This window comes from Hetaerina americana, unplaced genomic scaffold, assembly GCF_022747635.1.
Source record: "Hetaerina americana unplaced genomic scaffold, ioHetAmer1.1.p SCAF_11, whole genome shotgun sequence".
Taxonomy (NCBI): Eukaryota; Metazoa; Arthropoda; class Insecta; order Odonata; family Calopterygidae; genus Hetaerina; species Hetaerina americana.
This window is the reverse complement of record NW_027286181.1, coordinates 6,858,603-6,869,890: the sequence shown is the minus strand read 5'-3', so window position 1 is coordinate 6,869,890 and position 11,288 is coordinate 6,858,603. Positions and strand designations below refer to the sequence as shown.

The 11,288-nt window shown below is 40.4% G+C and overlaps 1 protein-coding gene across 2 annotated transcripts in view; it reads left to right on the top strand.

The window, feature by feature from the left end:
- The first annotated feature begins 1,469 nt into the window (after nt 1-1,469).
- The window catches only part of LOC139700899 (protein qui-1), a 687,057-nt gene continuing 677,238 nt past the window's right edge, over nt 1,470-11,288 (top strand). For both annotated transcript variants that reach the window (XM_071599348.1, XM_071599346.1), the window contains exon 1: nt 1,470-1,787. The gene's annotated coding sequence lies outside the window, so the exon portion shown is untranslated. The remainder of the gene's footprint in view (nt 1,788-11,288) is intronic.

The window sequence follows — 11,288 nt, the reverse complement described above, 5'->3', positions numbered from 1 at the left end:
TTGTGCCTCCCTAACACACACACACACAAACACATTAACACACACCCTTTGAAATGTGGTAGTCCTTGTATATCGAGTTTAATATGCTAGATAAAATGGATCGGTCAGGTATATCTTTGAGTGGATAGAGCCTGAGGTTGGGAAAGGCGAAATGCAAACTCTGAGAACGCGTAAATATGAGACAATGACACAGTCCATTATTTTGAGTATTAAAAGAACAGTAGGTTAAATAATATAGATTTTTGATTACATTCGCTAATCAATATTAATGTTACATAAATTACAGATTAAGATGTGATGTGGTGGAACTGTTCCATAATAACAGAGACAAAAACTCTTGCAATTTTTCACTTAATACTTACTAGCATTATTATTAGTATTAAGTAAAAAATTGCGAGTTTTCGTCTCTGTTAATATTAAACTGATTATAAGTTGGCATAAAAACTAGCATAACTGGCCCTCGGCTAGCTAAAAAAGGTTGAATTTCAATAATATTATAAATGTTATTAGAGTATTTTGCCTGGTTGATTCAGTTCATCAATCAATATCACAGCGTTAAATCTCTTCCAGCAAATATTGAACGCTAGAAAAATGAGCGCCAAGTGGTCAGTTTAAGATGTGATGGAACACTTTAGTTAAATATAGATAGTTTCATAGACCAGTTCCATGATACGTTTTAATTTTTTTAGTGCAGCAACAGCTTTTAAGATACTCACTCGTGTTTTGGTGAATGGTTTTTCGGACTCTGAGCATCACAATCACGCATACAATCACGATATATGTAAAATATTGTTTGACATCCCAAACAATGCTTTCTTCCATGAGTGGCCCTTGGCCCAACTCTTAGGAACCCACTATCGCGCTCGCATGCATCTTTTGTCGACGATGGACCACATTTTGTCGATGAGGTTAACAGCTAGCTTCCTTTCCTCTTGGGGTGGGGTGGGGGGGGGGGAGAGGGGGCGAATCTGAGAAGAGGTGGTCCTAGGGAAGAACCACGCGGCGGGAAATGGAAGTAAATAAGTGAAGCGTATCGACAAAAAAATTGATCGATGTCCGATCCGATATGAACGCCCATCTTCGCCGGACCTCTCCCCGTCCCTCCCAATCTCCTCACCCCGTTCCCTTCCTCTCTCTCTTGCACTCTTCATTCTCGTCCTTAGCGCCGTATTGGCGCCCTGGAATCCTTTCCCCCCACCCTCCCTCGGCCCCTCCCCACCCAAAACCCCAATTCCCCCCGCTCCTCCAAAATACCCACTCCACGCACCCATCCCCCCCCCAACTCCTCCCCACCACTGCTTCCAACATCTCCGCCCCCCTCTCCCCCTCCGTGTCCCCCGCCGTTGCCTTCGCGTCCTCCCCCGCTCGCACGCCCTCTCCCGCGCAAAAACCGTTTCGGCGGACTCTCTTGCCTCCCGCCTCAGTCCCGCGCCAGATACGGAAGGGGGAGCAGGCCGCCGCTCTCTCTCTTTCTCTCTGCCTCCCTCTCTCTTCTCGGTCCCGGGGGTTTCAAAACAAGCGAACGACGAGGCCCGCCCTCTCCTCTCCCTCCCGCCTCTGTCGCTTCGCTCGGCTCACGCGACCGGCCCGGCGGTGTTTGGTTGTCGCACTCTCTGTCGTCTTCCCTTGGTGGAGGGAAGGGAGGAATAAGAGTTTCGGCGGTCCTCGAGGCGTGGAGTGAGTGTGTGGTGTCTGGGAGGAGGAGGAGCCCGCTGAGGGAGGGAAGAGAAGGAAGGCTTTGGCGGCGGCTGGGGTGACGACGAAGCCGGCGGATTAATTCTTCCCCGGTGAGTGAAGCGGACTGCGCTCCTCTTTTCCCTGGTGCATTTTTTTTGGAAAAAAGAAGAAACATGACACGTGTTTTATTTTACTGAAGCCGTCAGTGTCGATGGAAAGACTGTTCCGACAACCAATGGGTTGACACATGGTGTTCGGCTTTTTTTCTGCCCAGGGAAATCCCCATTCCTGTTTATTTATTAGGAAAGTGCCTACTCTTCATCACTGCGGTTAAAAAAAAAATTGAAATTTATTTTTAGACGTCCTCTACTGACGTGAAGAAAATCTACTGACAACATAGTGGCAATACATTGTGACTTAGGTTCACATTTCTTTTGCGCGTCAGTATATCCTAATCAAACACTTTTTTTACGTTAAACAATCACCGGTTGCGATAGGACTGCTAGAGGTCAGTTTTAGAACTCTTGCAAATCGGTCAACAAGTGGATTTTTGCATGGGTAGCATATCAAATGAATTTCGTTTGAGATATCGACAGCTGAGTCAAAATTGCATTCGCCTCTCCTTTTCGATGCTAGAGGAAAACATTTGAAATATAGTAGCATTGTTGTCAGTAGATCTTGCCATTTTATACATGGATAAATGTATTTTGGAGTATAACTGTTGCAATGAAGTTTAGAAGAAGAAATAGAGTGTCTCTTTTGAGGAAAAACTCTCTCTATTAATCTATTAATCAACGTTTTAGCTATGCACTTCTTGGAAACCGCAGGGATAACTGTTCGCACAAGTCAAATCAAACTTTCCCTGAGTTGTTTAATATGTTATCAACGCGTTTATTTTGCCGCACAAGTCCATAATATTATATTCCGTTCACGGCCGTAAGTCATTATTATGTTACCAATATCCGCATCACGTTTTGCTATGGTAACCCTTCATGTACCAATAATAACGATGAATGAATCATTCTAGTTCTTCCCTAACCTTCTTGTTTGAGGTGAGTCTATTTTTAGGTGCGTATTTTTATCGATAAAAAACAACTTTTTAATTCAAAAGAGGGCATTGTTGTAACAAATTCTATTTATTACATAGTCATCGATACGCCATTTTTTTACGTTTTTCTCATAAACTTCTTCTCTTTGAAGTGCCCATGCCCTCTTCTCTTTGAATAGCCTCCTCCCCCGTCTGCCCTTCTAAGCGGTGACCGTATTACGATCGGATTCGTTCACTGAGGAAAGTGTCGCATCTTCCCTTTGAGTTTTGCGGCCATAATCTTTTTCTATCTCCCGTTACCTCTATTATTCCCCCGGGGGCGGGGGGTATGCCTGATCCGTGGGCGCCGGGCGTCCGTCCGTCCGTCCGTCCACGGGGGTGGGAAAGGGAGTCTTCCTTCGCCGCAAAGGAGCGAAAGGTGGGCTTGTCAACTTGGGGATGAATGCACCTTTGTCTGCGGGTGAGAGAAAAGTCCGACCGCCCGTTTCCACTTTCCTGCGGAGTTGCTCGCGCTTCGCTCGGGCGTATCGGTCTTGGTGCGCGCCTCGACCTCCTCTCACACCCTCCGCGGATCCCGTCTCGTTTGCGAACACCAGTAAGCCATTAGGTGATTTGGAGGCAGGGTAGGGAGCGGGGAGAAGGTGATCTCGCTTCCGATAACTGGGTCTATGTTTACGATGATGTTGTGCAATGTGGAGAGTGGTGTGTCTTCGGATAACTAAGCGTTTTGACGGCTGTGTGTCGAGTTTCCTTTGGAGGTCGTGTGTAAGCAATTGATAAGTTTTGGAAACTGAAGTTTTTTCACAAAATTTACAATTTAAGCAAATTGACATAGAGGATGCCCACACGGAAGGGAGAAAAGAGTCGGAGAGATGCGAAATTTCGTCAATAATTGGTGGGACGGCCACAGACATTTGCCATTCCACAATTCATTTTATGCGAAATAGAATAAGAACATCTATTTCCAACACAAGTGGGGACGGTCGTGCCGTTGAAAAGTCAAAACTAATTATGTCTTTTCTCTGTTTTTCTGTGCTTAAATGTTTTAACTAAAGTTTTTATATGATTGCGTCGTCGCTGAAGAGCATCCTTTTTCGAAGATATATATATATATATATATATATATATATATATATATATATATATATATATATATATATATGTCTGGGAAAAAATTAAAACTGAGAATTATTTCAACCTTAATGAATAGTTGGGTACATTTCCTCTTAATTTCAACGCATAATAAATAATAGCGTACGTAATATGCAGATGAATCTAGTCCCGCGGCTAAACTATGACTAATTAAAAAACTATGCAAGCCATTAGAATGTGTGAGCTACCATTATATTTCAACCATAAATATCGTTTGTTTCACGCAGTTATTTGGATATGTACATTTCTCTATGCCTTAGAATTGCCCATGACAACAAATCATAGTGTGGTTGAATAAGCTCATGACGTTCGATTCGTATTCTGTCCTAATGAAGTTGTACTTGAGGAGGGAACTCTGCATCAGGAGTTTGCGACGCTTGATTATTTAATGATCCAACATTTATAAATGTAGGCTTATGCAATTTTGCTGAGGAATTGATTTCCTTTGAGTAATCATGTATGTGGAAATCTCTTGCATATCTTTAATCGGTCGACTGACCACAGAACTCTTCCAAGGATCTGCTTGGTATGGAGGTGCCCGCACACTAAGACTCTCTGACGTCAGTGCCAAGTGCTTTCTAGATAAAGCGTTCTAGTCTAAGGCGCCGGATGGATTTTAATGGCTTATTTCCAGCGTTCAGGTAAGGTCGAATGTTGTTCAACGTCGAAGAGAACACGCGGCTTGGTGAAATTGCAAGCATTTCCATATTTCGACCAAGTTTTAATTCTGTAGTTCATAATGGTTGCAGCTGTTATTCTTCCGTTCCATAAGATAGCATGCTTGTTTAAGCAAAATGGAAATTCGGCATTTAGGAAGATTGTATGCTGCCGGTGATAAATTGAACAATTACTCCGCGGATCGTTGAAGTCCTCACAGGAAAAATTTGTCTTCTTCGCACTGATTAAAACTGAATTTCTCAGCCTGATTTACAAGGAAATCTTCTAGTAATTTTCAGATTTTATGTTTCTTGCGTAAAAAATCAAAGATCAATCGCTTTTTGAATCAATGATGTATTTAAAAAAATCGGGTATGACAGCTTTACTATATTTAAAGCATAGTGTACGTGAATTGGGAAAAAGTTCAAAATCAAGGCATTCGGATACATTATATAGAGTGGAGAATTTTGAATTTTGGTTGAATTTAAGTGGAAGACGCTACCCAAAACCTGAATAAAGCATACTTTGTAGTTGAAGCGGCAAGTTGAATTATGCATCACCTAACCTTCTGAATGCACCCCGCAGAGACTTGCCTCTCAAGTATGAGACACCTGCTCTGATGGGCTGTGGTAAACACTAGGTTGTCTCCAGGGGAAGTTGGGAGTAAGGGGAGATCTATGACATATTGCGTGTTCTGCGCTGTAGCCCCAAGGGTATCAGCCGTATGATTACTTGTTAGAAGTGATTGGCTTTTTTTCATACTTTAGAGAGTAAAAATACACGTATGAATACCGTTGCGCGTATGTGTAGTTTTATTTTAAAACCTTTTTTACCCCTTCAACCGGAAGTTTTGGTTAGCATACTTAATCTTAGTCTTATAATCAAATTTGATGTGGTGAAACATGACCTAAGGCGTCGACGGACCTCCTAACTATGATAAATACTTCATAAACCACAAACCTTCCGATCTATTTAGTAATTATGTATTTAAAGGGGAATTATTAGGTATATGAGGCAGGGAATCCTTATTGGAAACATATAATCAATCGTCCTTTCATGCGACTATGTTGCGACGGTCTCCTCTGTTAAATTGTTGCCAGAGGAACTCCCACCTTCCCACGGAAAAAAAATATTTTCGACGAAAACTTTGTGACACTCTCATGGTAAACAACTCCAAATATTTTGGATGCACGCCAGAGAGATTTGGCTTATGAGTTTCAAAAAAAAAAAACTGGAGAAAAATCGCGCGTCGTAAAAAATACCTTGATGGAATAGAAAGCTTCAATTGAAAAATATAACGTGGAAAGTTCTTAAACCACAAAAGCCCGTTTTAACATCAAATTTATTGCTGCAGAATCAATTACTTGAATTTATGACGAACATCGGAATATCAATTCTCGCTTCGCCCTACATGGCGAGGAGAGACTGCTGTGACATATTTCTAAGATTAACTTTACCCTTATTTACTAAAATCCTCGCAAATACACAAAGAGAAAGAAATTCAAAGAACTTGTAGAATCAAACCTGCCCAACCTATACTTGGTAAAATGTTTCCCGGAGAACATTTTTACATGTTCCCGACCACCTACCAAAAATACCCATCTCTCCCTAATCTTCACTTTACGTACCTGTAATTATATACGTACTTTGAATGACCACGTATCTAATTCTTAGAACCTGCTTAGGTTAAAGTGTCTGATATGAATTGATAAGTTCTGGAAACTTATGAAAATATCGATATATAGCTTTTAATTTCCTAAGAGGAATTCCACTTCCATTAAAAAAACTAAAATTATGGAATTGCGTTTGCGGTATATGTACGTGTTTCCTCATTTTGTTTTGGTAAACCATCACTTATTCAGGTTATCCTGTTTCCTATGGTGGTTTCCTATCATGTCGATTTGCGTGGCTGGCTCATTCTCACGTAGAAACACACCTTGCCAGTGATTTTGCCTAGAAATTAATACAACTGTAATTCCAGCCAACCCTTTTTTAGATTTATGAATAAATGGATCTCAAATGCCAAGAAGTATTATGTTAAGGTCCCATGCGTTCTCGCAAGGGGTTGAAGCGAAATGGCACTTTTGCACCTTAATTACCTTATCCTCCCTTCTTCCTTCTCCGTTGTGTCTCACCGAGTCAGCCAACTAAGCTCTCAGGGGTCGAAAGAAAGTATTCGGGCAGGTATCATCGCCGGGCCGGAGACCCGGTGAGGAACTGCCTCACGCGGACGGCCTTCTTATCTTCCGACGACCCGTGGGACAAAGGCCGCCGCAGTGCCCGACCGGCGGATAGCGAGTCGTCGGCCAAGATGATAGGATGGCGGGGGAAATGGGGCGGCCTCTTCTCGTCCCCTCCCACTTCTCCCTCATCCACCCCATCCCCCACAAGTGTGAATTGTTGACACGGTGACTGTCCACTTTCCTCTCCCCCCCGACCCCTTCCACCCTCTAGAATCCCAGATAACTGGCCCTGAAGGGAATACGCGCGTGATCTCTCCCTATCTGCCCACTTCGCTCTCTCCTCTCTCCCCATCTCCTTTCGTGCTCCTTGAAATGGGATTTAAGGAATCTTGCAAAACACTTCCTTCCTCCCCATTTTGCCACCCAAAGTTTACTCAGTACGTCCGTCTGTATATGACCACAGCGTCCATCCTTGTCATCTGTATCCGTGAGGGTCGATAGGAAAGTGAGCGAACGACAGAGAGTGCACCAGCGGTGAATGATAAGCAACTACAGTCTTGATGTTCCTCAGGTACAAACAAGTTTTGGTTCGGTTTCTCTGAAACACCTTCATCAACTGGCAGGCAGTTACTTCCATGGATCGAGAGCAGTTGGAATGGACACTGAGCACACAAAATATTAGCTATCGCAACCGTCGTATGCCACATAATTCCACTAAGTTTCAGAAAGAATCAACTGTCGATTGGAGCATGAAGTGTATGTCGCTCGACGTCACCCGAAGGGTCGAAAGGAGATTAGGTACTTCGACCGACTCTCGATGATTAGGAAGTCAAGAGATAACCGAGCTTCAAGTTCAAACCGAGAGTTGGAAAAACAAGAAAACAAGAACCAATGGTATAAATAAAAAAAGCAGAGAAATATAGAAAGGAAATGCATTTATCTTCACGGCACGAGTTTCAAGTTCAGATAGCGATGGTCATGTGTGATGATAGGATGTCGTACTGTAAGTTGTTCGCATTAGTTTTCCTGGGAACACGAACATTTTTATGATTACATAGACATGTTTTGCGACCTTCGGGGGAGAGGGGTCAAGTGGTTAAGGGCCGACGAGTGAATTTTCGGTTGGTTCTCCAAGAGGATGTGGCTAGCGTTGAATCAAATATGGAGCATACTCATAGGTTTTACCTATCATATATCGCCTATGTAGGTGGCTGCCTACTTCGCGAAGGAGTCAAACTGGATCTGCTTGAATTGAGCAACGGACAGGGCACAAGAAAATAATTTTTCTCACTTTGGATTTGATTCTAATTAATCAGACAGAATTTTATAAAGTGATCAGAGAGCACACTAAATTGGGCTGCTGGAGGTTGTTCTCTATATTATTCAGCACTTTCGTAATCTCAAGTTTTATGGAAAAAATGGCGACGTATTTCAGCTTTAAGGAACTCAAACAATGCTTTGATTTTCCTTATTTTGCAAAGATATTTGAATGACATTACTTTATTTGTATTACACAGTGTAATATTTAATTAAAATAGTATGTGGTTATAGTAAAACAGTGCTATATTTGAAATAGTAATTTAAAATTTTCAATGCAATAAATTGAAGCATTTTCAAACACGTTTGAATGAATAACCACGGGACGCACCGAGGGAAGATGGGAGCGTTTTAATTACAAAAAATGAAAAGAAACCATGCTATCAGCTCTCAATACTTTATTCAAACTTGTGATAGTCCAGCTTTAAAAACCAATACCGGGCAAATGTTAATTAAGAACTATCAAGAGACATGAATAGTATTGCTTTTCGACGACAGATATATGAGAAACGACGTTGTTCTTCAAATTCCTAATATCACCTCTTCTCGTTCGATAATCGAGTTCGTAATCATATGCATTATTTTATTTAAATTATTTGACGAAAAATACAATTTCCCCTTACGAGTCGTGTTGTGAATATTTTTCGCAAAAAATCGTGTTTCGTTAACAATTCGAATACAGTATTGGATTTAGATTCGACAGAAATTCTATTTCTAGAAAATAATTTCCTTATGTGAACTCACGGAAACGTCTAGAAAATATTTTTAGAATATGAATTTTAACCTAGAATTGCAAGTGCAAATTATATTTTTCATATTTTCTTTCTCTTTATTCCATTTTTTAAAACCTGCTCTCAATGTTGTTCACTGATGGGAGTGGCCTAAAATTGTTACTTCCACCCCTTCCCTCTCCCTTTCCTCTCCCCAACCATTCCTTTCACCCCTCCTTCGCCTCCCGTTCTCCCCTTCCCCTGGCCCCCTTCCCTTTCTCTCGCACCCCTCACCTCAACAATGTTTTATCGTATGCTATAACAATCATGAAATTTAGAATATTTGCAAAAAAATTAATTTCGATTTTTTCAATCGCACTCGAAGAAAATATTGAAAATGCATGCCAAATATTGAATGCATTTATCGAATCCTTAACATTTAAGCATGTGTAGAGAGAAGTTAAAATATAAAACGAAATTTTTATGAACAATCCTTTGTGAAAGGATTGATCACGAAAGGATTGTGATCAATCCTTTCGTGAGTAACTCAGATAAACTAAGTTTTGTGCAGTAACTCTTATGCAATTAATCCTTTTCCCGCTTGATTTTCAGGATTTTGCTGGTTTAAAAGGTCTACATATTTACAGTGCATCAGCTGCTCTTTATTGTTGACCTGGGATACGAAAGTTATTAGTGGAAGAGGTTTAATGATTAACGAGAGATAAATTAGAAACATGAAAGACATACCAGTGTTCATGAAGTCATGCTTCTGCATTTACGCCACATGTAATAAATGTCACACTGCGGAATTTTCCGGGAGGGTAAGAGCTTCATTAATCTTATGGACAACTCCATGGAACTTGAAAATTGATGTTTATTAGGCAGTACCAGGTATTGCCTGAGACGTGGAGGTAACTCCTCTTCCTTTGTTGGACTGAACTATCCTATCCTAGGAGTAGCCGTACACAACATGGACTGCTTAGTCAGTCTCTATTACGATATTTCCTCGAGCACTGAATTGAGCACCAGGTGAGAAACCCACGAATGGGCGCACGTGTAGAGATAGACGCTTCAAAAGGGATACCAACCGCCGCCTCACTCATTTCAACGGTGTCCGCGTGGCATTAAGGGATTTCTTGTACGGGAGGATGATCAAGGCTGCGTGAGCTTTCGAGTTTCCTGGAGACCCATTCTACGCTCCTTTGAAATGTGTCAATTAGTTGGCCGCGGTGCAACCGAAATTTAACTGTTTCATGATGTCGTCTCACGTATGTGTGTGTCAGACTTCATTTTACCAATGTAAATTACAAATTTCAAAACATGGTCATGGGGTTTCAATTAAAAAACTATCGTTTATTTTAAAATGTCAATTGTATAAAATATTATATATATTGTCAAATATATAAAATATCTTTCAAATAACCATCTTTGGAATAATATATATTATACATAAAATATATATATATATATATAAATAAATAAATAAATAAATAAATATATATATATATATATATATATATATATATATATATATATATATATATATATATATATATATATATATATCTTTTGAAATGTGGGTGTGGAGAATAAATGAAAGAAGGTGAAATGGACCGAAAGGAAATCAAAAGAGGAAGTACTAGGTAAGATGGGCGAAGAGAGGGGTTTGTTGGGAGGCAGGAAAAGTGGCTGAAGGGGGTATTGACTGGCAGTGGGATGCTGAAAACTGTAGTAGAGGGGAGAATGTTAGGCAAATGAGGAAAGGGCATGAAAAGGATCGGGATGTTGGACGACACGAAGGAAGGAAGCACTCGGAGATGAAGAGGGACCTGATGTAAAGTAGGATGCTGGATTTTGTTAGGAGTCACAAAATATTTATTTGGTAGTTGTGTCAATCGAAAAACCTACCTTAACCGGTAGATTACATAAAAAAATACATCTTTCAAGTCCGCAGTTGCGCTAATTTGTTCAATCGATTCCGTGTCGATGTAGTCTAAAAAGATTTCATTAGGTTGTTGAAATATTAATAGATTACAAAAAAATAAAACCGTTTGAGCTGTATAAAACTCAGATATTAACTAAGCAGAGTAATTATTTGAACGAATCTTTTAAAATTGAGGGAAAAGAAAATGCCGTTCCTTAAACACGCCAATTTGTTTGCTTGGAATACTATATTTGTTGACAATATCACCATGAATATATAACTGGAAGCAACTATAGCCGAGTAGAAAAAAACTGGTTTTAATAATAGAGAAACGGCTTTAATTCCGTGAATGAAACAAGGAAACTGAATTTTTCAGAATTATAAATAAGTTTAAGTTCTCAACACTCTATTACTTTAATAAAGTGCACTTGTAGGAATTGCCTTTTCCGAAACACGCCATTTCGTTTATCTGGATATTAGTGACATCTCTACGGAACACTATATTAATTATAAGTCTTGCACGCACTGCGGGTGACTTAACTAGGATCTTTATAGCAGTAGAATTGAAACTGCTTTTCTAATTTGAACTGTGAATTTCCCCGAACAACGATAATTGGAGC